This window comes from Dama dama, chromosome 32 (assembly GCF_033118175.1).
Source record: "Dama dama isolate Ldn47 chromosome 32, ASM3311817v1, whole genome shotgun sequence".
Classification (NCBI taxonomy): domain Eukaryota; kingdom Metazoa; phylum Chordata; class Mammalia; order Artiodactyla; family Cervidae; genus Dama; species Dama dama.
The window spans coordinates 38,677,550-38,702,346 of NC_083712.1; the positions used below are offsets into that span (position 1 = coordinate 38,677,550).

Consider the following 24,797-nt stretch of genomic DNA (forward strand, 5'->3'; position numbering starts at 1 on the left):
AGAGGTTAAGGACATTGCTGAGGATTTCACAGTGAGAGGGCTGTGGAATCAGGATACAACTGCAGTCCTGACTCTGAAACTCTTTACACTGAGCCAGAAGCTTCAGACTTTGTACCCAGGTGGGTTTAGATGCTGCGGATGGATAGACTAAGGGGAACTGTCCCATCAGAATGTATTGGCTAGTGTGTCTACATGGGTTGGGACCCTGCTGGACACCATGCAATTGAAGGTACACGGGTCCTTCTTCCAAGAGCTGAGACACTGCTGAGTGCAGTAGTTTGACTCACTTGCTAAACATTACAGAGTGCCCACTGCACATTAGGTACTGTGGTCTCCTCTGGGCACTAAAACGATGAGAGAGACCCTGGCCCTAGCCTCAAGGAGCTTCAGTCTAGTAGGAGATAGACAGATAAGCTAATTAAGATATGATGGACTCAGGATTTATTAATGCTATTGCAAAAGTTGGTATAGGCTAGATTATGCTGCAGTAACAAATTAACACAGAAATTTGGGGGGCTTAACACAACAAAAGCTTATTTTTCAATTATACTACATCTCCATCATGGGTTGACAAGGGTCTCGTATAAATTAGAATTTGACCAGAGAAGCAGAACCAATAATATATTAATAGCAAGGCATTTATTGTAAGGTGTTGACTTAACACAATCATGGTGGCAAGTTGGAAATTCTTAAGGCAGGCAGGAAGTCAAGATCACAAGTAGGCTGAAACTCTACCAGCATGAGCCCTACAGAGTCTCTGAGCTCAGGAATGCGGCTTTTAAAGGGCTCAACTGATTAGGTCAGGCTCACCCTGGGTCATCTCCCTTTTGAGCTACTTAAATGTCATCTGATTAGGGACTTCAGTCACATCCACAGAATTCCTTTGGAAGCAGAGTTTGATTAAATAACTAGGACTCCAGTTCAGTCTAACCAAGGTGAACCTCGGAAAGCATCACAGTGTTGCACGTAATTAACCAGGCCCCCTGACTTCCCCGCCAGTCTCAGCAGGGGGAGAGCTGGCATGAACAGTCACACAGCTCAGGCCAAAAATGACACATATAACCTCTGCTCATAAGCCTCTGGCCCCTCCTAACTGGGAAGGCAAGTCACCGACACTCCATTGTGTCCACAAGGAGCGGGGAGCTGGAGGGGAACCCCCACCCCAGGTGCTTTCTGAGCGGCTTTCACCCTGCCCTTCCCATAATCAGGGCGAAACTAACTCTCTGGCGAGATGAGGGCATGCAGAGACTGCCACGGGCCACAAAGTGTGTTGGGGGGAAGCCAGGACAGAACTCACCTCCCCCTCACTCCCTCACCTCCACCTGCTTCCCCAGACCTTCCCCGACAGAAACCCTTCCAAGCTCACACAGCCTTGTTCACCTGGAGAAAGTCTACAGGAAAGACACTGGGATGGAATGCTTTAGCCGGACATGACTGACCTCACTCCGGTAGGACAGACATCCCAGGGCTAGGAGATCCTGAAGTTCAAAGAGGTTCGTGACCTTCCACATACCTTGTAATCTTGAAGCAGCATCTTTATTTTTAATATTTATGTATTTATTTATCTGGCTGCATCGGGTCTCAGCTGCAGCATATGGAATCTTCACTGCGACACAGGGTCTCTAGTTGTGGTATGCTGGCTTAGCTGCTCCAAGGCACGTGAGATCTCAGTTCCCTGGCCAGGGATCGAACCCATGTCCCCTGCATTGAAAGGCAGATTCTTAACCACTGGGCCACCAGGGAAGTACCCTGAGGCAGCATCTTAACATCCGCTCCTGACAAGAGGGGTAGACGTGCGCTGCACTTCTGTGTATTGCACTCAGGCAAAGCTTCCATCTGGGAAACTTACAAAAAACTCAGGATCAATTCAAAGTGATAAGAATCAACGGTCACTAATAAACACGTGCCATCAACCGGATGTCTTTTAGGTTCAAAGGAAAAAGGTCTGGACAACAGGGCCAGACCCGGCTTTCCTCCTTCTCGAACATTAATTGAGCGCTTGCTGTATGCCAGGCACTAAAAGTGCTAAGTACTTTCCATAGAAGGTTTTACTTAATCTCAGCACCTCCTCTCTGCAGTAAATCTACTCTTAAACACATTTGCCCAACGTCACCAAGTCAGTAAGCAGAAAAGGCAAGACCCCCCCTACCAAGTCCATCCGATTCCAGACACTTATGTTCCTGCCACCAGAGGTGTCTGGCCACAGGAGCCTGAGGGGTCTCCGGGGGCCACCAGTGACCGCCGGCCTGGGCTGCATCAGCCTGGAAGGGAGCGTCTAAGTCCTCCAAAGGCGCCAGGTGGGCGGGGTCAGGATAGGGAGAGCCTTGCTGACCTCTGACCCTCTCCTCTGAAGACCAGCGGTCAGACAGGAACCGTGAACCCCCTGGCCCCAGGCTGGCTTCCCGATGTCACCACTGAGCCTTGTGGAGTCTCCTGTGGGAACACTCCTTGAAAACCCGCTATGGGTGCTAAATGTTGTCAGAGGACAGAAGACGCGTCAGACACACACGCCCAACCCTCACACCAAACTGCTTGCGATCTGGTAGGAGAACCAGGACAAACACATACTAGTAGGACTTCCCGGATGGCCCAGTGGTTAAGAATCTGCCTTCCAGTGCATGCAATCCCTGGTCAGGGAACGGAGATCCCACGTGCCTCGGGGCAGCTAAGCCCAGTGGGCCACAACTAGAGAGAAGCCCCCACACACCACAACCAAGAGCATGTGCCTGTGTGCTGGGTCGTTCAGTCTTGTCTGACTCTCTGCATCCTCTGTGGACTGCAGCCCTCCAGGCTCCTCTGTCCACGGGATCCTCCAGGCAAGAATACTGCAGTGGGTTGCTGTGCCCTCCTCCAGGGGCTCTTCCCGACCCAGGGATCGAACCCGCGTCTCCTGCATCTCCTGCGTCTCCTGCGTGGACAGGTGGCTTCTTTGCCACTAGCGTCACCTGGGAAGCCCCCAGTTGAAGAGCCTGTACAGCCAAAATTTAAAAATTAAATTAAAATTAACTGAAAATAAACACATGCTAACAACAGGACATCAAGTCTGACATTAACAAACGAAGGGGAGCCGTGAAGACTTCGAGGCATTTGGAGCACTCTGGGGGGTCTGGGAGGACTCCCTTGTTCACTAAACCCCCCAGAAGGAGGAAGAAGGGGTCTTTCCAGGCCAGTGGGGCAGCCTCAACAAAGCCAAAGCCGGACTGTGCCAGGGGTACGGGGACGTCCTCTAGCCCACGCCAACCAGCTGCCATCTGCAAGGAACACAGAGGCACCTACGGATGTAACCCTCAGGAAGTCAGTGCTGGGGGCCACCCACAAACCTCAGCTCGGGGCTCGGAGCTGAGACACGCCTCCCACGTGCTGGCCCACATCCCGGCATCACAGCCAGTCACCCCGGACTCTCCTGCTCCAGGCCCAGCTTCCTGGCTCCAATTACAGCCTCGGGGCCCGGAGCCCCCCAAAAGGGGCTGAGGAGCCCCTCAGTGTGACCCTCACAGGTGGGGGTCTCCATTGCCAACCCCCTTTCTTGAGACCCACCTGTCTCCCACTTCTCTGGTGGTGCTGCAGGAGAGACCGCTCTTGGCAGCATCCTCCTTGGCACCCCCTTGCCCCTATAACCATGGCCTTCCCCCGCCCCCTCCCCGGTGCCATCCATCCCCCCAGCACCGCACGCACTCGCCCCCTCTCCCCGCCACCTCCCGTCCTTCCCCCACCCCTTCCCCTCCATTTGTTTCAATGAACAGCCCCTTTTATCTATTCTGTAGGTACAAATGAAGCTGTCAAATTTGATCAGGCGCTTGATATGACAGGCTGTGGGAGTCAGGACCCCTGCAACAGAGTGGGCCTTGTCCATCACAGGCCGCCCGACACTTTCCATAATGCCCAGACTGATGGGATCCTGAGTAGGGCCCAGCACATTTTCAACTCTATTTTGGGTGAAAACCCTTCTTGAAAGATCTTGAAAGGAGCTGGCAGTTCAGCCGCCCGGATGATTAATGAGGGTTGGCTCCGCTGGATGGATTTCTCCGGGTGCCAACGGCGTCCTCCCAACAGGCCAGGGCCTGTGGCCATCCACTTCCCCCAGCACCGCCCCCTTCCCAGCAACACGCCCCCCCCCAAAAAAAGGCCTCTCCCCAAACCATCAGACACACACCTCCAACCACCACAGCTACCCTTCACCTCCGCCCACACCCACCTCTAGTTCTCCACTGTTTCCCCTTTCTCTGATACCGGAGCAGCCCCGCATATGGACAAAGTTAGACGTCACAGCTGTTGAGGCCCAGGGCGGGGTGCGCAGGGCCTGCTGGGGAGCCCTGCGGGCTGCGGGGGGCGCAGATAGGCTGAAGAGGGGGGATGAGGAGGTGGCAACCCAGGCTGTCCTTGAGCACCATGTCACACGCCCCCATGGTCAGGGGTGGGCCTGTCCACTCTCCCCCTCCCCGTGGATCTCAGGAGCTCTGCGGATGGAAACCACGGGGCATCCTACACCCCCAAGAGTGAAGCATCAAAGTCCTTATCTTTCTCTCATCTCAGTGTTTCTCAGCTGGGACCCTGGGAACAGAACAATTCCTGACTGGGAAGGCATCTCCCATGTAAGGGCAGAAAGGTTAGCATCCTTGGTCTCAAGACACTACCTGCTGGATTGGGAAAGTAGCATTTATATATACACACATATTAATAATGCCACATGCAAAATAGATAGCTGGTGGGAAGCCGGTGAGAAGCTGCAGTACGGAAGAGGAAATGGCAACCCACTCCAGTATTCTTGCCTGGGAAATCCCATGGACAGAGGAGCCTGGCGGGCTACAGTCCACGGGGTCCCAAAAGCGTCGGACACGACTTAGTCACTCAGTAACAACAGCAAAAAGCTGTTGCAGAGCGTGGGGCGCTCAGCTCAGTGCTCTGTGATGACCTAGCGGGGTGGGGGGTGTGGGAAGGAGGCTCAAGAGAGAAGGGATTTATGTGGACTTATAGCTGATTCATGCTGCAGTGCAGTAGAAACTAACACAACATTATAAAGCAACTACACTCCAATTAAAAACAAATTTAAAAAATCGACACTACTTGCTGGCATCCCCCACCCCACGCCCACCAATCGTGGAGACATAATACAATCTCAGTGCCCCAGCCCTGGCTGAGGACCACCTTTGGGCTCAAGGGTCTCCTCTCCATCCCGCATGCACTGAGGGCTTCGCCCACTGCCCTGCCTCCCTCAGCTCTCATACCCTCAAGCCGGCACAGCAGGGAGACCCCTTGAAAGGGGGGGAAGGGGAAGTGGGTGTGCCCCCACCCACCCCCAACATTAACATCCCCCCCACCCCGCTGCTCCCCTCGGGCCAGCCCTGCTCTGAACTCTGTTTTCTTCCCTCCTCGTCTCCTCTCCCATCTCCCCAGCACACTGTGGCTGTCCACAGGTACGGCAGAAGAATGGTCCCCAAAACTTCTTTGGGGTTTCCAAGCTCAGAAGCCTTTAAGAACAGGCTGGTGGAAGGCAGTTGGGATCAGGAACGGGCTGTTTGGTTCTTTCTGGAACTTCCATAGCTATCTTTTTCAAGCCACGCTCCCAAGTCTGGGGACCCCATCTAAGGAGAAGCTAGTCTCTGAAACCAGGGCCATCTCCCAGCACCTCTTATTGGACAAGCTAAGCATCTTCCATGGGGCCAGATCATGAGTGGGGGTGGGGGGGCTCTCCAAGAATGCCAAGTCATGCCTACCCTCCTCACGCCTCATTTCTTTATTAAAATATAGTTGATTTACAATGTGGTGTTGGTTTCAGGTATGGAGCAAAGTGCCTCAGTTACATACACATACTCCTTTTCAGATTCTTTTTCATCATAGGTTATTCAGCTCAGTTCAGTCCAGTCGCTCAGCCATGTCCAACTCTTTGCAACCCCATGAACTGCAGCACGCCAGGCCTCCCTGTCCATCGCCAACTCCGGGAGTTTACCCAAACTCATGTCCATTGAGTCAATGATGCCATCCAGCCATCTCATCCTCTGTCGTCCCCTTCTCCTCCCGCCTTCAGTCTTTCCCAGCATCAGGGTCTTTTCCAATGAGTCATTTCTTCACATCAGGTGGCCAAAGTATTGGAGTTTCAGCTTCAACATCAGTCCTTCCAAGATACTAAATATAGTTCCCCATGCTATACAGTAGGACCTCATTGTTTAGCTATTTTATATACAGTGGTGTGTATATTGTTAATCCCAGATTTCTAACTTATCCTTCCTCCACTTCCCTTTTAGTAACCATAAGTTCGTTGTCTATGTCTGCAAGAGTCATTTCTATTTTGTAAATAAGTTGCCTTGTATTTTTTTTTTTAGGTTGCACATATGTGATGTCGTATGATATCTGTCTCTCTCTGACTTACTTCACTCAGTCTGATCATGTCCAGGTCCACCCACGTTGCTGCAAATGGTACTATTTCACTCATTTTCACGGCTGCTCACTGCCCATTTTCTGCTCTCCCTTTCCTTCTGAAAAAGAGAGAGAAATACCATAGTTTCCCTACCCCTCAGCCACTGGGTGGAGAAGGAAATGGCAACCCACTCCAGTATTCTTGCCTGGAGAATCCCATGGACAGAGGAGCCTGGTAGGCTACAGTCCACGGGGTCACAAAGAGTCGGACACAAATGAAGTGACTTAACAGCAGCAGTAGCAGGCCACTGGGTAAATGCCCAACCAGCTCTGACATCATCCAGGCATGGGACGGACCCAAGGCATTCATTCCACATCACCTCCTGAGCACCTAAGACATACCTGGCATGGGACTGGACTCCGGGTGTACAACTGTGAGCAAAACGACACTCTGCGCCTGCCTTCCTGGTGCTTACAAACTAATGCAGGGAAAAACTAAACAAAATCAGCATGTAATTATAAACTGAGGGGCTTCCTTAGTGGTCCAATGGTTAAGAAGCCACCTTGCAATGCAAGGGATACCGGTCCAACCCCTGGTCCGGGAAAATCCCACATGCCAGTGACTCTAGAGCCCACGCACCATGACTCTCGAAGCCTGCACACTCAAAAGCCTGCAACAAGAGAAGCCCCCGCAAGCAGAAACCTGAGCACCGCACCTGGAGAGTAGCCCCCGCTCTCCACAACTAAAGAAAGCCCAAGTGCAACAACAAGGGCCCACTACAGTCGAACAAATAAACCTCTGAAAAAATAATTATAAACTGCGGCAGCAGCAATGACAAACTGCTTCATGGTGTGCACAAAGAGCGGATAACAAGGAATCCTCGTTTAGAACTAAGGTGGTCGGGGAGAGTCTCTGGGAACGTGACCTTGCCGCTGAGCCATGAAGGCTGAACACAGTCAGGCAGGGAGGCAGGGAGAGTGTCTCGGGCTCAGAAGTCCACACCCGATCAGCAGCCAGTTTTCCCCTGCCGTGCAGACACCATCCCCTGTAGCTGGGCCCCCACGGAAGGACAAAAATGCAGCCGGACCCTGGAAGAACCAGGAGGGGATGAATTGGGAGAAGAAGGGATGCTGGGGGTAAGAGACCAGACCACTCAGTCACCCCAAGCCCAGGGCCCGAGGCAGGAGCGAGGCAGGGCTGCAAACCTGCGCAAGTCAGAGGGAGACGGAGGTAGAGCTGGCGCTGCCAAGACCTCTCAGAGTCACGGGGACACCCTGGGACAGGGCTTCGAGGTTTTTCTAGCTCCCAGAGCTGTGGCATGGACAGCTGCTGATAGAGACAAAAATTCAACTGGTGATCACTCAAGTCAACCTATAATTATATGGTTCTTGCCTGGAATGTAAAGCTCGAGGGGGAACTAACTCAGCCTTCTCTCTTTCTGAAAGATATATTTTTGATGAAATAGGTAGCGGTGTGTTTCTTACTCTTGGAAACCCATGGGTCTTATTTACCTAAGGCCAAACCTTTAATCTGGCTTTCAAGTCTGCCACAAAACGGCCCACACAGACCAGTCCAACCAGATGTTCCTTCTTCCCTTCCCCATGAGTTCGATGGTCCTTTGACCCTAGCCACTTGTAGGTTTCCCTCGCTCTGAATCCCTCGAGCCCCTTAATGTTATCCTCTTTCTAGCTCTTCTCTATAAAAGGACCCCTCATCACCCTCCATACGTGCTAAGTCATGCTAAGTCACGTCCAACTCTGCAACTCCCACCAGGCTCCTCTGTCCACGGGATTCTCCAGGCAAGAATACTGCAGTGGGTTGCCATGCCCTCCTCCAGAGGCTCTTCCTGACCCAGAGATCCAACCTGCGTGTCTTAGGTCTCCTGAACTGGCAGGTGGTTACTTTCCTGGTGGTTCAGACGGTAAAGCATCTGCTTGCAATGCAGGAGATCCGGGGTCGACTCCTGGGTTGGGAAGATCCCCTGGAGAAGGAAATGGCAACCTACTCTAGTACTCTTGCCTGGAAAATCCCATGGACAGAGGAGCCTGGTAGGCTACAGTCCACTGGGTCGCAAAGAGTCAGACACAACTGAGCGAATTCACTTTCACTTTCTTTACCACGAGCACCACCTGGGAAGCCCTCCACCAGCCCATAAATTCCTTAAAGGCAAGAAGGATCTTTCCTTCATTTTTGTGTTCCCTGAGTGCCTGGGACAGCTCCAGGTATGTGGCAGACAGTCAGTGAAAGTTTGCTAAATTCTATTTAATTGGAAAACAGCAAAAGGGTTTACGTGTTGGTCAGCATCTATGAACTGAAGTCCTCAGCTGGGTGAGAGAGGAGACCCAGGGGTGAAACCTGGAGGAGGGACCACAGACAGAGCCCGCAGGGACGAGAGAAAGAAGGCACAGTCCGCCCTGATGCGTGAAGTCTTTCCTTCTCGTCAGCACAGAGCAGGAGGGGTGGTCCTGGGGACAAGGCGGTCGCCCTGGGGATCCTGGTTGGAGTGGTGAACCCTCAGGGCAGGCAGAGGAGACCCACATGGGGACGAGGCCGTCACTGACCTGCTTATTCTACCAGCTCGCCACGGTGGCTGAAATCCCCCCCCGACTCAACTCATTCCTTGGAGTTAAGGAACAAAATCCTGAAAAGACATCATTAGATGTGTTTGTGAAAGGGGTCCAGAGGGAAGGCGACATGTCTGAAGACATCAGTGCTCACCTCTTGGGGAGCAGCCCCCACCTGGCAGAGAGCAGGGGCTGCTGAGAACGAGACGTCGGATGGGAAAGTTCTGGAATATGACCATTCTCCCAGATGCTCGTGTCCGAGGAGGAGCCGGCAGGCTTGCAGCACGCGCACCAAGGATGCAGAGGTAGAGACTCCCCGACAGAGAACAAGCCTGGGGCCACACAGACTCTGTCTCTGAGCGCCATCTCACCCACTCAGAGCCGCCACCCTGAGGGAGGGACCCGTGTCCGTGTTCATCGCTGCCGCCCCAGGGTCCAGTCCATGCCTGACTCATCACAGGCCCTCAGTGGATATTTCCGGAACAAACGAATGAATAAGGCTGCAGAGAGGTGCTGAGATTGGACCCCAAGGAGAAACAGTCCTCCGTCTCAATTCTGCCAAGGGACCCAGAAGACCCGTGGAAATTCAGGCCCACGTGGCTGGAAGCGATCCCCCAAATTTGTCAAGTGCCCCCCCCCCATCTACCAGACACGGGTCCACACCTGAGGACGCACTTGACGAACTGACCCCACCAGCTTTTGGAACAGAACCGAGCTCCCTGCTGTCTTTCAGAATTTCTTCAGGGAGAAAAAGAATTTTCCTGGCCGTGGGGCCAAAATAGAAAAACAAGGCTACATAAAACAGGCCTAAGAGGGAAAGGGTAGGCCAAAAACAATATGCTCCTCTCTCCCCTGTTTTTTTAGGACCTGGGCTCCTTTCCGCAGCTGGAGGAGGAGGGGAAGGGGAAGAAGGGGAGGAGAGGGGCTCAGCCTAAGGACCCCCGCCCCCTCGCCAGGACGGGGCCCTCACAGGCAGAGAGGCAAAGAAAAGTTTTCCGAGACTGATTACCGAGAGGGTAACTGGGTCCATGGAGCACATGTGAACAGGCTCCTCGTTTCCAATTCAGGACTGTCAGATGGTGATTAATGACTAAGAGCCACAGAGAGGCCTTGATTGCCAAGTGCCGTATTGTTAATGCTGACATTTAATGATGCCGGACACGACTCCGGCACAATTCCACACCATCATCCGCAAATAGCGCTCGACGGACTTAATTGGTTAAGTGTTTGTGAGTGAGTGTGTGTGTGTGTGTGTGTGTGTGTGTGTGAAAATGAGAGGGAGGTATAAAAGGCAGAAGAAAGAGGTGAGATGTCTGTGTGATTTCGCCCTACACTCACGTCTGTGTTTTCACAGGCGTTCCCCAGTTTCTGCAGGAGTCAGAGAGTGTCCGAACGACTGTATCTGCAGACCCACAGTATCACCTCAGCCCTGACCATGGAAAGGTCTCGAATGCAGCGAGACGCCCCCAGCCCGCCCTCCCCACCGGCCCCTCCTTCTGACCCCTGCTGTGGTCACCACCACCACCATCACCATCTCTCAGGGACAGCTGGGAACGGGCGTGTTTGTGCAGTTAAAACACACGAAAGCGCGTTGAAAGAAGAAGTTGTCTGGAAGTGGGCCTGGATCCAGGGCTCCCGAGAAGCCACTTTTTCACTGGACTCAGATCAATGGTCCCTTGGCCGCCTGACTGGGCTGGCCCAGCTCTGCCAAGAGGGAACTCTTACCCCCATTCCGGAACTCAGCCCTCTCTTAGGAGAGGAACACACTCCATCCTATTGTTCCAGAAACAGAGTCCTGGGCAACAAGGACAGAGAGATGGCGCCCACCAAGGATCCTTGAGGCCAATTGAGCAAGGTGACAAAGGGCACAGGAGAGAAGGTCCAGGCTCCAAGAGGGCAGATCAAGTCAGGGCTTCTGGACTCATGGAATCCTGGCTCTACCGAGACAGAGGGAGGCAGCGGGGAGGGGAAACCCAGGTAGCTGCAAATCGAGTTGGGGAAATAGCAAGTATAGGAGAACTGTGGACCACGGATGCTGAAGCCAAAGGAGCAGCACAGATGCTCAGGGCCACCAGCCTTCAGAGGAGAGGTCGGTTCAGAGGAAGGGCTGGAGATGTCTAGAAAAGGCGGAGAATGTGCCGAGTACTCCGAAAGATGGCAGCCCTCAGGTAGAAAGAGCTGGAAAGGCTGTTCTCCAGGCAAAGGTTTTAGAAAGTTGGACTCACATGAATTCCCTTTGAAAGGCTTGCTCCTCAGAATGTGGGCCCTGGGACTGCCCTAGTGGTCCAGTGGTTAAGATTTCACCTTCCACGCAGGGGGTGCAGGTGTGATTCCTGGTCGGGGACCTAAGGTCCCACATGCCTCAGGGCCAGAAAATCCAAACAGAGTATGTGCCCAGTAGTGGGATTGCAGAAGACACGTGTACCCCAATGTTCACTGCAGCACTATTTACAATAGCAAGGACAAGGAAGCAACCTAGATGTCCATCATGACAGATGAATGGATAAAGAAGCTATGGTATGTGTATACAGTGGAATATTACTCAGTCATAAAAAGGAATGCATTTGAGTCAGTTCTAATGAGGTGGACAAACCTAGAGCCTATTATAGAGAGTGAAGTAAGTCAGAAAGAGGATATTAAATATTTTTTGTATATTAATTAATACATTATTTATTAGCTAATAAGTATTAATTGTACATTAATGTATATATATGGAAACTAGAAAGACAGTATTGATTAAACTATTTTCAGGGCAGCAACAAGTTCCCTGGCAGGGCTGTTGACAGGGCTGCTCATCGTAAAAGACCCGGGTTCCCACCTCACCACCGTCTCACTCCCCACAGCCCAGTGAACCACGGCCAAAACACTGCAGAGAATCACCAGCATAGGTCCTGCTGCTTTTTTTCCATTTGGAGCAGAGACCCGACCAGACAGCTGGACAGACTCAGTCTTCAGGCTTTGCTCCAATGGGAAGGCCCCTGCTGGATGGCTTTGCAAGGCTCACCTCCAGTTGATCCCCGCTATGAGCTAAAGCGTGTGGGTCACGGGACCAGGTGAATCTCTCCCTTGGGTGTCCCTGGTCAGGGGTCTTTGTTCCAGCCCAGTGGTTGGGACCGAAACACCCCATGTGAAAAACCCCATTTATCACTGAGGCCCGCGCCATGTCATCACCGCCCAGCTGGCCTTCGTTCAGTCTGGCACTCCTGAACTCTCCAACCCCCTTCAGCTGCGGAAGGGTCAGCCTCAGAAAATAATAATCAAAAGCTAACATTCTTGTGACTCTGGACCTAGGGGTCCCCCTGCTGTGACCCCTCTCCCCTTCTACACCCCTCAGATGAACCAGTACATCTCCCCCGCCTGGACCCCTCCTCTGTGAAATGACAAACCGTTATGCACTTTTCCCCCTAGCTGCCTGTTCTTTCTCCTCCTGCCAAATCGAGCTTTTCTCCCAGCTTCATCAAGCTTCCTCTCACTCTGAACTTTAGGAAAGAACTAGGAGCCCAGAGACCTGGTCCCAGCCCCTCCTGCTCCCGGGGTGACCCAGGGTGACACACTTCACATACCTGAGCCTTGGGTTTCCCGCTCACAGAGGGAATGGTCCGGATAAGATGGGTTCTTTCCAGCTGGGACACTGTGATCTTGTTTCAGAGGATCATTACGGGGATAACGAACATCGTGTTATTGAGGGATTTACAATGATACACACACATTTGGCAATAAGGAGTCTCCTTCCTGGAATCGCCCACAAGCGTCTCTTTGTAAATGTCCTTATTGCCTTCATGGTTCCTGGTTTCCTAGGCAGACTGGGAGCAAGACGAGGACAAAGTTGACGGTTTCTATTTCTTTGGTATCCTTTCTTGGTGACTAATACTCAGAGAAACCACTCAGCAATGTTGCTGACCGGGTGACAGACTGATTAGCCCCCTGGCTGCATGTTCGTTTAAATGGACTTGTAAGAAACTGAACAGAAAGTGGTCACCTTGGCTTCTCGTTGGTGGGTGGAAGGGGAGGGCAGGGAAGGCGGGGTGGAAGTAAAGAACTTCTTTTAAATATGCAGGTCTCACTTCTCTTTAAGGGGAAAAAAAAAAAAATACATTGCCCAGTTGAAACTAGCTGGATTTGGAAATTCAAATGGAATTTTTAATACTGCCTTGCAAATGAGCACATACCAGCATGCCCAAGGCTTAATTCCATTCCCCAAGTGCTTACTGAGTGTACTGCGTGCTGAGTGCCAAGCCCCTGCTCAGTAGAAGGGGGGAGTACAGAGGAAGAAATACTATAAAAGTAGCAGAATTTTTTTTAACAGACTTAACAGGGCTTAGACATCAAAATACTGTCCCACTCAGAATGGATACTTTGGAATGACATACATTTTATTCTATTCTCTTACCTTGCTCGAAATGCCGCGAACCTCTTTTAAAATCACCTTCAAAGCCCATCACATACCTTACTGGCAATGACAAAGTTGTGGGTGTTGATTTGGGGAGACAAATGTCCCTTTTGGGGTTAGAGGCGCTGCACCGTGCCGCATGTGGGACCTTAGATGCCAAACCAGGGATCGAACCCCTGTGCCCCCTGCAGGGAAGCCCAGAGTCTTAACCACTGGACCGCCAAGCAATTCCAAAGGAGAGAATTGTCTCTTGAAGCCAAGCTGGAGGGTCAGGCTTATTCAGTCCGGTCAAGAATCTAAATAATGTTGTTGTGTTAGTTGCTCAGTCCTGTCCAACTCTTTGCGACCCCGTGGACTGGAGCCCACCAGGCTCTTCTGTCCACGGGATGCTCCAGGCAAGAATACTGGAGTGGGTTGCCATGCCCTCCTCCAGGGGATCTTCCCGACCCAGGGATCGAGCCCAGGTCTCCTGCATTGCAGGCGGATTCTTTACCGTCTGAACTACCCGGGAAGCCCAATCGAAATAATGGGGATCTTCTAATGATGCTCTTGATCACACATACGATAATGCCCTGCCTTCCCATGTGAATGCTTTGAAGGTCCTCTTTCACTGACTTGCGTGGACTCAGCTGTGTCTGGAAACACTGATCTCATGATGGACTTCCTGGCCATACCTTTGCCAATGCTCTATCCCCAAACCCCAATGTCTATTTCAATCCAGCAGCCCAAGACGTCTTTTAAAAACATCACTCAGACCATGTCACTCATCTGCCTGAAACCTTGCAAGGGCCCAAGCCCACAGGGTGGCTTCTGAGACTCAGCATGGTCCAGATCCCTGCTGTCTCTCTGGCCTCCTCTCCCATCACTGTCTCCTCCATCACAGGGCCTCATCCACACGGCCTCTGTGCTTCTCCTCAAGAGGCCAGGCCTGCTGCAACACAGAAATCTTTTTGCTGTCTAGAGCTCTGTTTCCTCCCAGAGATCCACTTGGGTACACCCCCCCATTTCCTTCAAGTCTCTGGTCACTATTCACCTTCTCAATGAGACTTTGTCAGACCTTGCATTTAACACCTTCCATTTAATAACTTTACACACAAACACACACATGCACACTCACCTACTTGCTCCTGATTCCTCTTGCCCTGTTCTTTTTCTTTTTTCCCTGGTACTTATACTTTTCACTAGACTATGTAATTTACCTATATATATTATTCATAGTGTTTATTGTTGTCTGTATCACCCCTGCCTAGAATCTCGGCTCAAATGAGTTAGATCCTCTGTTTGGGATTAGTTGAATCCCAAAAGCCTAGAACTGGCACAGAAGTGGCACTCAATAAGTAGTATGTTGAACTGAATTGAAGCCCCAACTTACATACAGTCCCAGTTCCCTGTTGCTTACAGATCTGTTGGCGGGGTCTGGAGATACACACATGAAACTGACCGAACATCCTTTTTCTTCTTAGCACTTGGCTCCGACCGCCTGAGCTCCTCTTTTCCTCCACTGCTGCCCAGGCCCCCCTCAGCCCATGCCTTGGATTTTGGAAACCTAAGATGCCCCATCGGCCTCCAGGTGCTCAATGACTTACTCAGCAGACAAAATCTACATCAAGAGACATATACCATCACAAGCCAACACAGTAGTATTTGAAGCTGTCTCGGGCCCACCACCTGCCACCGTGTGCCATGACCTATGGTGGTACAATCACATCAAATCTTAGGAAAAGGAAAAGGTCAACCTGCCAGGAGTGAAGAAAGCTTTGGGCAAGTATGGCCCTGCTGGTGTGAAAGACACCACAGAAAGTGGAGCTCCAGAGAGTAAAGATAGTGATGACAGTGATCTCTTTGGGTCTGATGAGGGAGGGGAAAGTGAAGAAGACAAAAGGCTAAGAGAAGAATGCCTTGCACAGCACGAGTCAAAGAAAGCCAAGAACCCAGCCCTTGTTGCCAAGTCTTCCCTCTTACTAGACGTGAGACCTTGGAGTGATGACACAGATACAGCGAAACTAGAGGAGTGTGTCAGAAGCACGCGGCAGATGGCCTGGTATGGGACTCTTATAAACTAGTTCTGGTGGGGTACGGAATTTTAAAAACTTCAAATACAGTGGGCATCGGAAGACAACAAATTTGAAAGAGATAGGCTAGGGGAGCAGATCACTGCTTTTGACAAGTACAGGCCGTCTATGGATGTGGCTGCGTCCAATAAGATCTAAAATCCATCGTGGATCAGTGCCCTTAAATAAAAGCCTGAAAGACAAGAAAGGAAGAAAGAGAAAATGACCAAACAGTACAAAACAACTCCTGATGAGGTGGACTCCAGGGTGAAGCTCCAGGAAGCCTGGTGGGGATGAGCGCAAGGCTGAAGGAGGGGGACGGGCTGAACTTTTGGTCTAGTCAAGCAAACCTTCTCCTTGTCCCCAGCACATGCCCGGATCATTTCAGCCTCTACTCATTCGCTCATGTCATCCCTCTGCCTGAAGTCCTCTATCCTCCTTGCCTCCGTCTCCAAACCCAAACACCCATGGGCGCTCAGCCCAGCTCTTTCCTCAACACAAATTCCCGTGACTGCGCCAGCCCTCCCTGACTTCTCCCTCCTCTGAGCTCTGATTGCACCTTCTTCTGGTATTAGACCATTTAGTCATCACATAGAAACATTACGTGCGACTAACGTGTATTACTTCCCCAGCTCAAGACCACATCTTTTGCTTCTTTCCTTTCTCGAATAAGACTGTACTTCACAGGAGAAGCGGCTGACTTGAGTGGCACAGACAGGCAGACAGAAAAGAGGAGGGCATTCCAGGCGGAGGAAACTCAAAAGCAAAGACATCATGATGGGAACCGATGTGATGAGTGTAAAGACGTTACACCCACAGTTTTCAGCCCCACCAGAGACTTTAATCACCTGAAGGTATTTCCATGGGGGGACCCCATCCCAGACCAATGTTATCAATAAGACTATCAGAGAGGACTTCCCTGGTGGTCCAGTGGTTAAGAACCCACCTGCCAACGCAGAGGACACGGGTTTGATCCCTGGTCTGGGAAGATCCCACATGCCGCGAGGCAACTAAGCTCGTATGCGCTGCAATGACTGAGCCCACACGCCACAGCTACTAAGTCTCAGCACCTAGAGCCTCTGATCTGCAGCAAGAGAAGCCTCCGCAATGAGAAGCCCTCACACCACAGCGAAGAGTAGCCCCACTCGCCACCAAGAGAGAAAGGCTGCAAGCAGCAACAAAGAGGATCCAGTGCAGCCAAAAATAAACAAACAAAAAAGATTTTAATGTCACTTGTTTCGGGAAAAAAAGAGTATCAGGGAATGTGGCTTAGGCATCACTACTTTTTAAAGGGTCCCCCAGTGATTCTAATGTGTAGGTAGAATGAAGAACAATCACAGTATTAGGAAAAAAAAAACAAAAGGAAATAAAAGAAGGAGGAATGTAAAGAAAACTATGAAACAGACCTTAAAAACTGCTCTTTTCCACTTTGTTCCATTTGGTAGTTGGTCATGGGAATTCATCTCTGTCACAGTAGTCTGGATGGATCAGCTGGGGACAGACGCTGCTGTTCTCTGCTGTGGGGAGAACAGACGGTACCAGCTAACGTTGGCCAGGCCAAGTCAGTCTTTGCCCATGGGATTCCGAAAAGCGGGAGGAAACTAGAGGATCAGTTCAGATCACTTGGAATTTTATAATTTCTCCCCATCCTAGGTTTTAGCATTCAGTTTCTTCTCTCTTGTACCGCCCCTCCTAACAGCCAAAAGAAGTATGCAAATTAGAGTCAGGCTACCATTTCAGAAAGTCCTGGCTAATTCTTTGCACCCTTCTCCCTCTGTTGTTGTTCCCTTGCTAAGTCAGCTAAGTCACGGGGAACTCTTTGCCACCCCATGGACTACAGCCCACCAGGCTCCTCTGCCCATAGGACTTCCCAAGCAAGAATACGAGCGTGGGTGGCCATTTCCTGCTCCAGAGGATCTTCCCCACCCAGGGATCGAACCTGCGTTTCCTGCTTGGCAGGGGGAGTCATTACCACTGAGCTAGCAGGGAAGCCCTCCTCTTCCTCTGGAAGGAGGCAGAAATGGAGCAAAAGTTGCACCGCCTGGCTCTAAAACGTCACGTGGCTCAAGCGCATTGAGGAGCAGGCCAGAACTTTGCAGAGCTGGCGCTGCAGCCTGGCCTAACCCATCACCCATCCCGAGCTGATCACTGCCGGTCCACTCCGCGGACCAGGAGCCTCAGCTGCACTTCCCGCAAGCTGCCTTCAGGGGGCGCCGGGACAGACCCGCCCGGTCCTCCCACGCACAAACCATCCCTGTCAACCAAGTTGCCTGTCGCCAAATGCCACGGTTCAGGACGAGGCTTGACCATCCAAGTGCCTCTGGGAAAGGACATGGGTCTACCATTGAGAGCGGGGCGTAAAGGACTGAGATGAAAGCTTTTCCCGAGCGGAGATCTGCCTGGGGCGGGGGATCGGAGGGTAAGGGGTGGGAAGACTAGAAGAGAAGGGGAAATAATGTTGGCACCTGGCTGCAGGAGGGAGAGAATGAGGGGGTGCCAGGGAGAGCCAGGGGGTGTGGAAAGACGAGGCTGGAGCGCTGATGACAAGCTCTCCCCAACCCCACGCTCCCGCTGGCCAAGTTTTCAGCCTGGATCCCAGGGGGCCGACCTGGGAGGGGTTGGGGGCTGACGCCTCCCTGGACCTCCTCGCTTCCCGGTCCCGGAGCAGGAATCTGCTCTGGCCGACCTGTGGCCTGTCCACTCGGAACCCGGCCCCTGGAAAAGCGGAGGGGGACGGACCGGCCCCCAGCAGCGAACCCCGTATATACCGAGAGGTAACCTGAAACCCCAGAGCTGGGCCATGGGGGGAGGAGGATGGGGGGGGTGGGGGCGGGATGAGGTTTTTCCACTTCCATTCGCAACTGTCAGGCGGGTGATTAATGACCAACAGGTTTGGAATCGCCTTTATTGCCAGATCAGTATTGTTGCCCGTGACAGCTAATGAGGTTGGACAGGCTTCTCCACACTGAGCTTTATGGGGCCCCGGCTCCCTCCCCTGCGGAGCTCACAAGCCCTGCCAGCTTTTGTGCGCTGGAATGTTCCAGCCCCACCACCCCCACTTCATTCTTCCAACACCACCTCCCCCCTGCAAGTGTCCTGAACCACCATCTCACCCAGAATCTGCCCCAGCCGCAAAATGGGGACCAGGCTCCCATCCCAGCCTGCTCAGGGAGACCCAGCTGTTACACCCACTCCCCCAGGATCCCTCTCCCACCCCTGCTGGAGCTGGAGTCCTGGGTGCTGGGGGAACTCAAGAAAGAAAGGAAGGGAAAGGAACAAAAGCAAACCTTTACCTGGGTCGGGGAGATCCCCTGGAGGAGGGCATGGCAATCCACTCCAGTATTCTTGCCTGGAGAATCCCATGGACAGAGGAGCCTGGCGGGCTTCAGTCCACAGGGTCTCAAACAGTCAGACAGGACTGAGCGACTAAGCACAGAACCTTCGGTGGAAGAAGAGTCTCCTATGCCCGCTGTATAGACAGTCTGACCAGCGACCTTCACAAGCCATTTCCTGGACAGCTGCAAAACCCAGAAAGGGTGTTACATACTTACCACTTGAGTCCAGCAAATGTGTTGGAGTGAGGATGGAGGAGTTAGAGAATTTAGGAAAGGAAGTTTAATAACAGTTACTAATGATTTTTAGCCAACCACCATAAGCCTAGATACACAAAGCCTGGTTTCGTGCAGAAAGCAACTTGGTCTGAGGTCTGCAGGTCAGGAAATACTGGCTTTGTTTTCTGCTCTCCTTCAAATAATCTTTACCTTTGTGCTGGTTCACATCTTGATACGGTTAAGCACGTGTTTGCCTGGGGTTTAATATTTGAAGGAGTTGGAGCAATGTAATAAGCAAACAGCTTAAAAGGCCCAGAAAGACCCCCTCAGCTTAAAAATCTATTACTTTTCAATGTGATATAAATGTATTTTGCTTCTGCTCAGAGCAATTTCCGAGTTTACTCTTATTAAACCAGGAGACGGCTTAGCAGAGTTCTTGATTTATGAAACACATACTAGATTCATTAAAACCTTAAAAGATTTAATACATTTTATCAGGACATTAAATCTGGGCAGGCTTTTTAAATCAAATACCTGCCATATTTCATCCCCCACACCCTGCACACTTACTCAAGAACACTAAAATGTGAACTGACAAACATTATGGGTGTTTCAGGCCTGATTTCTAAGTGGCATTAAAGTCCTCCCCTCCAAGATTTACAGCCCGGCCTCTCCCCATGTCTCATCTTCTGAAGAACAAGTGATTTCCCTCTTTGGACTTCATTTCAGTAAGATGAGCTGAGAGCTACATTCCAAGCATATACTCCAACAGTTCTGCTTTTCCCATCCCATCGGCTTCCCTGGTGGCTAAGTAGTAAAGAATCCACCTGCCAATGCAGGAGACGTGGGTTCGATTCCTGGGTGGGGAAGATCCCCTAGGGAAGGAAATGGCAACCCACTCCAGTATTCTTGCCTGGGAAATCCCATGGACAGAGGAGCCTGGTGGGCTACATTCCATGGGTCGCAAGAGCCAGACACGACTTCATGACTGAGCACATGGATAAATACATGCAGAACAAATGCCAAACCATTTTTTTAAAATGTCTGATATTATTATGGATTCAAAGATTCAGATGAAGGTGCACCCCAGGCAAACCAAGCCAAGCCACACTTCATGCCATCAGCCTCCAGCATAGCTTCCCAGGATAGCTGACTCTCTTCTCCTCACTCCATCACTCCCTAAAGCACTGTGGACATTGATCAAGCCACCTCTCTGAAGACATCCTCCCCTTTGCCCTTTGTTTATCCAGGAGTGAAATTAAAAGGTTGGATTAAAATCACAGGCAAAGTGTATATGTCCATCAACAGCTGAGTGGCTAAAACAAACCGTTGTACAACTGTGCCATGAAATATTACACAGCAATGAAAAGGGAATGATCTCTTGATCTAGTTAACAACATAGATGACTCTCCAAGTAATTATTCTGGGTTTAAAAAAAAAAAGCTAGACATCCCCCTCCCTCCAAAAGGAGTACATATGGCATGATTCCATACATACATAATTCTACAAACTAAGCTAGAATAACAAGGAGATGAGCTTGGGAATTAGGGGTCATGGAGAGGGCTGGGAGAGAAAGATTGCACGGGGCATGAGGAAATTTAGGGTGTGATGCATGCATTCATTATCTTAACTGTCGTCATGGTTTCACGGGTATGTATGCATGTCAGAACATCAAACTATATGTTTTATGTGCATTTTATTGTATGTCAATTATACCTCAATAACGTTGTAAAAACATATAGTCACAAAATGATCTCTAGAGGACTTCCAACTCAATTTTGTTTTCATGATTTCTCTTTGATCCTTTTACAGAACTCCCTTGAAGAAATGTCATTAGCCCCAAGCAAATATCCTTTTGTTGTCACAAGGCACCAGCCCTAGGTTCGCCAGCTGGAAAAGTTCTGAGTAGCCCTCACAATAATTAAGGTTGAAGTTCTTCACTCCTCTTCCCCAACCAAAATCTTACTGGGATCAAATGTCCTAAAAGATGACCTCTATTCTCTGTTTAGGGCATTAGCTAAAGAGGAAAATTCAAAATAAAGAAAAACTTTTTCCAGCAACTTCCACTCTTATGATATAAATAAACTGAAGCCAAAGGTTTTAAAAGCTGCCTGGTTGCTCCAGGGCTGACCCAGTTATTGATGAAAAGGGTTCTAATATGGAAAGAAGGTATCTCTTCCATTGTTGGAGCGGCACCCTCACCAACAATTAACTTGTTGGAGGACTAAACAGCCATCCAGAGATTGGGGGACATGAATGGTTGAGGTGAGCATGTTTTTTCAAAATCCTGCTTCAACTTCCAAAATGAACCAGCCCAACCTAAAATTCCACAATTTCTGACCACTGATCTACATTCCTGCAAAGTTACATCTGAAATAAACGTGGTAAGTGTGTGTGTATGTGTTTTAAGTTGCATCATTATTTTCTAACTCATTTACTATGATGAAGAAATAGACTTGGGGTCGTTTGAATTTATGGGCTTCGCTGGTGGCTCTGAAGGTAAAGAATCCACCTGTAATGCAGTAGACCCAGGTTGGATCCCTGGGTTGCTAATATCTCATGGAGAAGGAAATGGCAACCCACTCCAGTATTCTTGCCTGGAGAATTCCATGGACAGAGGAGCCTGGAGGGCTACAGTCCATAGGATCACAAAGAGTCAGACACAACTGAGTGACCAACACTTTCACTTCATTTGAATCTGGCCTTGGCAACTTAAAAGCTTTGTGATTTGGACACTCCTTTAACTTCTCCAAGCTTCAACATCCTCCTCTAAAATGCAGTTGAACTCAAAGGGCTAAGCCGAAGATTCTATAAAATGGGAAAGGCACAGGGCCTGGTATGTGGAAAACATTCAGTCATACTTTATTAAACCTGTATTGTAAACATTTATGGAGGTATCATTTTAGAATCCCTTATCACTCCCTCTGATAAGCATTCACCTAGTTACAATTCAAAACCATAGACCTTAGAGCTCATCCTTCTCTCACTTTCCATCACATTAATAATCTGAATCCAGGACTTCTCTGGTGGTCCAGCGGTTAAGAATTCACGCTTCCAGTGCAGGGGACGCTAGTTCAATCCCTGGTGAGGGAACTAAGATCCCACGTGCTTCAGGACAATTGAGCCCTCACTCCGAAACTACTGAGCTGCAAGCCGAAATGAAGATCCCACTTGTGGCTGCAACTAAGACCCAATGCAGGCAAATTAAAACAAAATCTTAATTATAATAATAATCTGAATTCACAGACAAGAACACATTAAGGAAATTTCCTATTTAAAACAGCAATAACTAATGCTTATTGGAAACTTAAAATGGGCCAAGGGTTATTGTACGTGCTTTTCTCGGTTTGTCATTTAATCTTCACAATAGTCCTGTAAAGTTGACCCCCATTTTACAGATGAAGAAACTGAGGCACAGATAAAATCATTATCCCAAGGTCCCACAGCTAATAGGAGGCCGGGGGTGGGGGGGGGTGGGGCCCACAGGATTTAAATACACACAATTTTACCATGGAGTATCTGCAGTTTGCCACTCTCTCTACTGCAAGTGTTTTTTTAATGGATTTTTAAACACAGATCTACCTCTTTGGTAATGTTGGGTATTGAGTCATAAAAATCACGGGCTTCTTAAGGAGTTTTCAGAAATATTGTGTTGCTGTCAGTCGTGACTGACTCTTTGCGACCCCATGGACCCAAAGGACCCACAGGCTCCTTTGTCTGTGGAATTCTCCAGACAAGAGTACCAGAGTGAGTTGCCATGCCCTTCTCAGAAATATTAGATCATCATTTAGTTACGGTTGTAGGCAGGGCCATAAGTAAATAACCCAGACCTGGTAAAAGAAAGTCTCCTGAGAAAGAAACCCCACCACTTCCGTTCATAGATCATTCCAAAGTTTAATAGTCAGGAAATTCTTAAATGACAACTAATTTAACTCTCTTATCTGCAAGCTAAGTCCCATTCCTCCGGCTGATAAAACCCAACATTTCCATTTCTCTTGTTGATTCACTCAACTGTTAAGGAAACATTTGTTAAGTGTGAACTATTAACAAAACTTTTATTAAGTATGTGGGGCCCAGTTCTATCACTGACCTTGGAGTGGAAATGCTCTTAAGTTCTGATAGGATCAATCGGGAAACTGGCCAAGCCTGTGTGTGTTAGAGGTGCGGGTGCAGTGACAGGGTCGTCAGGAGACCCTCACTTATGGAGGTGGGCGCACAGATCCAGGCAGCGCCTTGCAGCCCACTTGTGGCCTTAACATACAATGAAACCTCTCAACACAAACTCAGCTAGCGCAATCCCCCAGGAGGTGGTGAGAGAGGAGGTTGGAAATGGGCCAGTCCCCAGCAGCCCTGTCTGGAAAACCTACACTTTCCTTTTCCTGCGTCCTAAATCTGTCCAACACCCCCAGCTTGCCATCTTCCCTGTGTAAACTGCTTTCCAAGTACAGAAGACTGTAATTAAGTGGACTGTCTCTTCCACAAACACAATACTTCAGAGGCTGAATGAGAAAGGTCCGGGTGTGATGTTGTCAGCCCGGGAAGGCTGCAGACTGGGAGACACGAGGTCTGGATGTTGCCTCTGGGTCCAGTGTGCTGTAGTCTGTTTTTACCGAGCACCTAAGCGCCTGGGATGCTGAAGGAAGACCCTGTCTCCACCCTCAGAGAACTTACAATCTAGCTGGAAGATATAGACAAGCGCAAGACCCTGTGAGGAGCCACACAAGTTACAAGGCGGTAAAGAGTTACAAGACAATCCTGTGCCAGCAAAGGTCCATCTAGTCAAGGCTGTGGTTTTTCCAGTAGTCACGCATGGATGTGAGAGTTGGGCCATAAAGAAAGCTGAGCACCAAAGAAGTGATGCTTTTGAACTGTGGTGTTGGAGAAGACTCTTGAGGGTCCCTTGGACTGCAAGGAGATCCAACCAGTCCACCCTAAAGGAGATCAGTCCTGTATATTCATTGGATCCTAAAGGAAATTAGTCCTGAATATTCATTGGAAGGACTGATGCTGAAGCTGAAACTCCAATACTTTGGCCACCTGATGCAAAGAACTGACTCATTTGAAAAGACCCTGATGTTGGGAAAGATTGAAGGCAGGAGGAGAAGGGGATGACAGAGGATGAGATGGCTGGATGGCATCACCGACTCAATGGACACGGGTTTGAGTAAACTCTGGGAGTTGGTGATGGACAGGGAGGCCTGGGGTGCTGTAGTCCATGGGGTCGCAAAAAGTTGGACACGACTGAGCGACTGAACTGAACTGAACTGAAAAACGACTATGATCCAGTTACCCTCGCACTTCATTCAACCTAGATTTTGTTCACTAAAAATTGAGATAATTCCTGCTTAATCTACTTTACGGTGCTCTGGGGACCTCAGAGGTGAAAGCTCCTCGAAAAGCATAAAGGGCAATTCACAGTAGGGACTGTTGATTAGCGACGTAATGGTGCTAATCTGCACACTTAAAAGATGTTTCATTCAGCGGTGCTACAGGTTAAGTGGAGCGGAGAGCTAGAACGGTTGCAATACGCTGGTAACCTGCTCCAGAGTTAAAAAAAAAAAAAAAAAAACAGGCTTGATCTAATGTAGAGCGGAATCCGGAGCAGACTCCAAACTCAAATCCTCGGAAACCGACGTCTCTGTCTAAGCACCCACGGCCACTCCGCTGGTTCCCGGGGGTCACTCTCCGGGCGCCCGCAACACCCCGACACCCCGAAAATCCCAGATCGGGGTCCCGAGCTCCCGGACCGAGCCGCGAGCTCCCCCTGGCGGCCATCCTCGGACACTGCCCTCTCGGGGCGCGGGCGCGGGGCCGGACAACGCGGGGTGGGTGGGAGGAGGGATGGGGGTGTGGTCTTCTCGCGTGAACAAATGGCGTCATCGAAGC

At 50.2% G+C, this 24,797-nt stretch overlaps 1 pseudogene; it reads left to right on the top strand.

Moving 5' to 3' along the window:
- The first annotated feature begins 1,430 nt into the window (after positions 1-1,430).
- LOC133050541 (elongation factor 1-beta-like) lies at positions 1,431-15,519 on the top strand (annotated as a pseudogene).
- Positions 15,520-24,797: the final 9,278 nt, after the last annotated feature.